Source organism: Humulus lupulus, chromosome X (assembly GCF_963169125.1).
Source record: "Humulus lupulus chromosome X, drHumLupu1.1, whole genome shotgun sequence".
Lineage (NCBI taxonomy): Eukaryota > Viridiplantae > Streptophyta > Magnoliopsida > Rosales > Cannabaceae > Humulus > Humulus lupulus.
In genome coordinates, this window is record NC_084802.1 from 51,471,648 (window position 1) to 51,478,567 (window position 6,920).

General features: G+C 28.9%; 1 non-coding gene across 1 annotated transcript; it reads right to left on the reverse strand.

The window, feature by feature from the left end:
- Positions 1-6,603: 6,603 nt before the first annotated feature.
- Positions 6,604-6,710, reverse strand: LOC133807947 (small nucleolar RNA R71). Its single transcript, XR_009879827.1, has one exon. It is a non-coding gene; the product is annotated as a small nucleolar RNA R71 (small nucleolar RNA).
- Positions 6,711-6,920: the final 210 nt, after the last annotated feature.

Here is a 6,920-nt window from a genome sequence, read left to right on the forward strand (position 1 = left end):
TAACTAACATAGGGGGAATCAGTAATTCAAGTCCATTTTACAATCCACATATTTCTTTGTTTAGTTCAGTTTTATTTTCAATATTTTTATCTTCTTAATATTTTTTTTAGCTTATAAACAACCCATTTGATGATTAATACGTTTAAGTTGTTTAGTAATTATTTTGCCTATTTTTCTATTTTGCAATCCCTGTGGAGACAATCTACTTATCACTGTATTACTTGTGTGATTACGTGCACTTGCATATTTAAATCAAAATTTATTTTCACAACAAGATTTTGGCGCCGTTGCCGGGGATTGGAATTAGAAATTTTGAAATATCAATTACTTGCAATTTATTTTTTCTTTATTGAGTTGACCTTGTTTCCTTACTCTTGTGTTTTATCAAATGATCTACTGTATGAACGAGCAAGAAGACATTGAACTAGCTCCTATTGACCCTGAGATTGAACGAATAGTCAGAAGAAGACTAAGGGAACAACACGCTCAAAATCGCCTTAATGTGGCTGAAGAGGTTGAAGGAGTTGAGGGTGCTAATAATATCACTAACGCTGTTGCTATGGCTGATGATAGAGAGAGAGCCATAAGGGAGTATGCTGCCCCCATGTTCAATGAGCTCAATCCGGGCATTGTTAGGCATGCAATTCAAGCACCCCATTTCAAGTTGAAGCTCGTGATGTTCCAAATGTTGTAAACAATGGGTCAATTTAGTGGGCTGCCTATTGAGGATCCTCATCTTCATCTTCGTTCATTTTTGGAGGTGAGCGATTCTTTCAAGCTATAAGGAGTGAGTGACGAGGCCCTAAGGTCGAAATTGTTCCCTTTCTTTTTGAGGGATCGAGCTGGAGCTTGGCTAAATGCCCTTCCTCCCAACTCAGTGACTACATGGAATGAGTTGGCTGAAAAATTCTTGATGAAGTACTTTCCTCCTACCAAAAATGCCAAGTTTTGCAATGAAATACTACAAGAAAATCTGCTTTCAATAACACCAAAATAGTATTATCGAATACATACCATAACATTTTTATGTGTTAAGGAAAACAGTGTTATCGTAGATCAAAGCACTTTGAATAACACTTTTCCATAGTTATAGAGAAGTATTATTGTATATTCTACAATAACACTTTTGTTGAGTTATTTTAATAAATTGACAAGTATTTTCTTATGATATTTATAATAGTTTATATAATACTTTTTGCCACTTATAAAGTAGTATTATTGGTATAGCTTAAAATAACAAATTTTTGGTATTATTTATTGTTTTAATATGCTAAAAATATTTTTAATACTATTAGTATAAATAATACTTTTCTCTAACTTTGAGAAATATTATTTTAATATGCATTTAATAAGTTTATTAATAATAACATTAAAACAAATAAACACTTAAATGAAAATGAAAACAATTCTTCTTAATTAATTGAATGATATAACAAATATTTATGTTCCAAATGGTGAACCTAACCACAATAAAATTCATAATCAATTGAAATTATGCCATTAGAAACTCCAAAAAGACAACCCCATAACTATTCATATCAAATAAAATATTTCAATTTTTGATAAAAAAACTTTCATAAACAATTATTTAGAATGAATTGACAACAATCATGAAAGGTCTTCCTTCTATCTGCAAGGCAGCTCTCACCTACAATACATAAAACCACAATCTAAAGATTTTAGAGAATAAAGATTCTAATGAAAATGACAAAAATTTGCCCATTATTGAAAAAGCATGGCTAGTCTTAAATAATCAAGCAAAGGGAAAGGACATGATAAATTCATACCAAGTTGTCTAAGACAAAGCTTATAATGCTACACATTAAATCTAAATTTACACAACATATTTAATCGATCTCATCCAGTCATATTGATCAAGCATCAAATTAATTGAAACATATTAGATCAAGTAATGGATGAAATATACTTGCCTAATTGATTGCAGTGATTTTCATCCAAGAAGTAATTACAAATTTAAAGTTAATAGATAACTAAATAAAGTTGTAAACTAGTGATGGACATTACATTACATGTTCCATCCAAGGGTTTAAAAGTGAACTAAAAATGCATAAGAATTTTCAAATTACAAACTGAAACTAATATGATCGTTAATGAGCTAAAGAACAAAACAAAATTGTCTTGGTCGTGATTGTCATGACACAGAATAATGGCTCCTTGCAAAGAGGAAACTACAAAATTCAGACATTTATTTGTACTAGTTTCTTTGGGGGATTCTAACAATCACATTTTGTGCAAACTAAGGAAGAAAGAAAAACAAGCAAAGAAATTTATGTACGATATAAAAGTGGAACAAAACTATGGATTGAAAAATATATACCCAGAAAACACATTACAAGACAAAGTAGATTATAGAAAGAATTATGATTGTCCAATACCTAAAAAAAATAGAATTTTTACATATGTATACATCAAAATTTATCACAGGGAAACAAATGATACTAAAAGTCAAAAGCTACCTGCCAAATTTATTTTCTATTGGAAAAAATAATAAAACTTTGAGGTATTGATATCCTAAGACATAAGGTAAAACCTAAAACATATACATTTCTCATAGAACTACAGTTAGCAAACTGCATGATTGAGATTCTAAAAGCGGCCTATACCAAAAAAGAATTATAGTAAATAAATTCAACAGAAAGAACTTCAAAAAGAAAAATAGAGGTGACCAAGTTCAGAATTAAATAAATAAAATCTCAATCTAATCAAAGAAAATAGAAGATTAAAGATTACATACCATTATATATTTATATATATTTCACCTTTCCCCAAATTATGTATTGGACAATCAAAATAGTGGAAAAAAATATATAAAAAGTCACAAACCACATTCAACTCATTAATTTTTCTAAGGAAGAAAAAAATATTTATAAGAGAAAAATCAAAATTAAACCATCAAACAAATAAAACATATAAACTTATAGACATTAAACATTAAACGTAGAAAGCCACAAGTCATACAAAAATAAACATTAAAGTGTCATATTTAATTAAAATAAATACACACGCTTAACATATAACATATATAGTTACTTCTTGCAAACTTCTTTTTTTTTTTGTATATTTCTCACCTGGAAATATTTCGACACCTTGTAGTAGCAAGAATTAGTATAACTCATACCCAATTTTCAATTTCCACTGATGTTTCAAATGCTAATTAAATAGAAAGTTACAAAGGTACAATGCTACATAAATATCCAATTTTGACATTAGACTCTCACAAAAATAACTTAGCAATCCCAAAAAAAGATAAGTCTCTAAATGAGATACAAGTAAACAAACTAGTCAAATACTAGTAAATATAACTAGTTTCGTGAGTTAGGACTGTGACAATAAAGAATGTGTGGTCACTATCAAACTCTCTCACATTAAAAGGCTTAAAAGATGATTCCAACATTGAAAAAAGTGAGATCTACACATATGTATTTTCTGAAATGCATATATAGTTCAATTAATTAATTTAATCAGTGGAAATGAGACCTATAATTAAAAACATTTCAAGTCTAAATTCTATCAAAACCATAATGGGAAAACTTATATATACTCTAGACACACTTGAAATTGGTTCATAAATTTATTATTCATAAGTTGTATAATATTCACCTTTGAAAAATCTAGAACAACAACCTGAATATCAATAAATACGTTGACAACTAATCAATACAAAACAGTTAACTAAAACTAAACGTCAGCAAACCAATTACAAGAGTATTTTGTAGTGAATTTATAAATGAAATACTAAAATTACCAGGCAACAAACTTTAGTCTAAATGGTAAAATATATTAGTCAAATTATCATTTAAACAAAAATATATAATAAGTTCATATATATATATATATATGTATATACAGATACAAGATTAGTAAACTCTTAACAGATGATTTAGAATTACTTCTTTCCCACTTCTAATGCTCCAAACATAGACACTACCATCACCAAAACCTGTCAATTTTTATTTAGTACGTCCATGAAAAGAGAAAGCAAATTCAGCTTTTGTAGTGGATTGGATTTGAGTTACATTTTTCCAATACATATCTTGTTCTAACAAAATTTAGATTTATTGAACTTCTTCTGATAAAGAGCTTCACATGAATTTAGTGAATACAGTATTAATTATGAAGTATTAACTAAAAATCAATCATGAGAGAGAGTACCAAACGAAATTATCAAAACTAGCCCTTGATCATCATATATTATATCAAGCCTGTCTTGCACATGTAAAAGAGCGTGTCATAGATAACATGCTAAAATAAATCAGTTGCCTTAGTGCCAACTCTAGATGTTGCAATTATGCCAAGCTCTATCATATAATCATTGAAAAAATATTATTTATCTTCCAACTTCTTAAGATATGTCATTTCTCAATAATATTTAAACTTTCTAGACTATAAGAAAACACAACCAATTTGACAACAAACAAACATGGTGCTAGCTAAGCTACTTACAAGAAGTCAAGCAACAAGACTCCCAATCTAATTAGGAAGTAAAGCAGCACAGTTCGAGAAAGACCACTGTACATTTCATGATATTAGCAGCTAATGGAATTCCTCTAGACTGTTGTCAGAGAGAACTTTTGAATAGAGTGCTCTATATGTCAAAACTCTTAGAAGATTACACTATAAATATATATATATATATATAAATAGACTCAACAAGGGAAAAGAAGGAGTAATTTAGCAGCATTGGCCTGCGCTTAAATTTATATATATGATATGTAGAATGTGGTTCCACAAATTCTCAATCTCATGCTTCTTTGGCATCATTTGTAATATTTTTTAGAAGTAGAAAAAATAATAATCTGAACTAATTAAGTTGTGATACTCTATATCTATGAAGTACCCTTTAAACAATTAATTGCTAGAAAACATAAAATCTATAGCAAAATAATTAATTATTTAAGAGGAAAAAGATAATTGAAAAAAGACACATAGAATATGTTACCATCAACATATATAGAGCAAAAATAGAGTTCCATGGGAATAGAGGAAAGATATAAGTTTGAGAGTTGAGACTATGAAACAATAGCTATTGAACCTAAGAATGAACTCAAATATGTACATGTGATACTCAATGACGTGATAGAGTTCTAAAGGAATGAACTCTTATTTTGTTATTTCAAGCTTTGGTTCTATAGAGAGATGCATTAGTCAACATCTTCTTCTACCCTATTTCGTTTTTTTAATCTAAAATATGTAATAATTTTCTTCCTTCAACTTATTTATTATTATTAAAAATGGACTGCATAGCAGCATTAGTACTATAGCCTCACGGATTCTCAATTTTTATAAATGTTAAGATAGTCGACTACTCACCTTTACATAACTAAATATAGACATATATATAGAATAGCTTTTATAAATTGGTTTTTAATTTTCATTATTCTCTTGTCTTTCTATTAGGCAATTTTTTCAAACACCTTGAGTGCATGAGAAATAAAATACTAACTACCCAGCTAAAAATGTCTCTGAATTACAAAGATCAATCATAAATGGATATAGCAAAAAAAAAAAATATAGTGGTAAATTAACTACATTCATAGAAGCTTAGTTTCATAAAATTGAAATCAAACTCTATAATAAAAACAAGGCAGACCCCAAAAAGACAAGAAAAGAAAGAAAATTAAAATTGAAATCAAACTACATTAAAAGCAGCTTAGTTTCATAAAATTGAAATCAAACTCTATCAAAGATCGGTAAGCCAAGAGATCCGATCACATATCAAAGATCCCAAATAATAGTAAAAATTAGGCATTTCAGTAAATAAAAAAAGTTATACCATTCGTCTCATGATATAAAACCAAATGTATATCATAAAGCATAATTTAGTAACCAAACAAGAGAACAACACAAATGCAATATATGTATATATGTATATATAATTAGAAACTAATATATAAATATTTATAAGTTCTTACCAATATGGAGCAAAGAAATTTCGAACATGAGAAGTGAAATTTAAGTTTTTCCCAAATCCTTCACTTCATACTATCAAACCAATATCATACAAAAAAAATACCAAAAATAATATATAAAAATTAAAATGCAAATAAATAAATAAGAATCTCACATAAAATCAAATAAGAAAAATGTACAAAATAAACTTTGAATATCTCATAATCTTTAACCATATATTTGGAAACTCATAATACAAAAAAACCCATATAAACTCAGAACAGATCAAACCAAGAAAACATTATTTGATTAAAAAGAAAAAAAAAAACACAGAAAACTTATCTCTACCCTTATAAGAGAGCACATAAAAAGAAGGAGAATGAACCTAGCTAATATGAGAACAGACAATGAAAACTAGAGCAAATGAGATCGTTCTACTCATCTCAGCTTGCCAAAAGGACTCGACCTTTCCGAGACCCTTGCCAAAAGACCTAGATTGTAAGAGAATGTGAAGGAGGTGAGAGAAGAGCTATCAGAGGGAGACTTATTTGGGCGAGAGAAAAAATTTCATTTTGTCTTTTACTATGGCGCTCAATAATTTTTCAGGCCCACCTTTTACAATTTACCAACTTTTAGATTAGTTATTATAATGCTTTTCTAATAGTCTTATACTCATGTGTTGTAAAAAAAGATATTTGGTGTAGTGAAATCATGTCATTTCAGCATCTGGAAGATGAATCCTTTGGTGAAGCTTGGGAGAGATTCAAAGAGTTTTTGAGAAAGTGTCCACACCATGAGATTTCGCATTGTATACAAATGGAAACATTCTATAATGGGCTGAATTATTCCACTCGCACGGTGTTGGATGCTTCAACTAATGGGGTTGTTCTCTCTAAGTCCTACAATGAAGCCTATGAGATTTTGGAAAGGATTGCCAATGGTCCAATGCTAGAGCCTCAACAAGTCAAAAAGTAGTTGATATACTTGAAGTGGATGCATTGACAACTTTG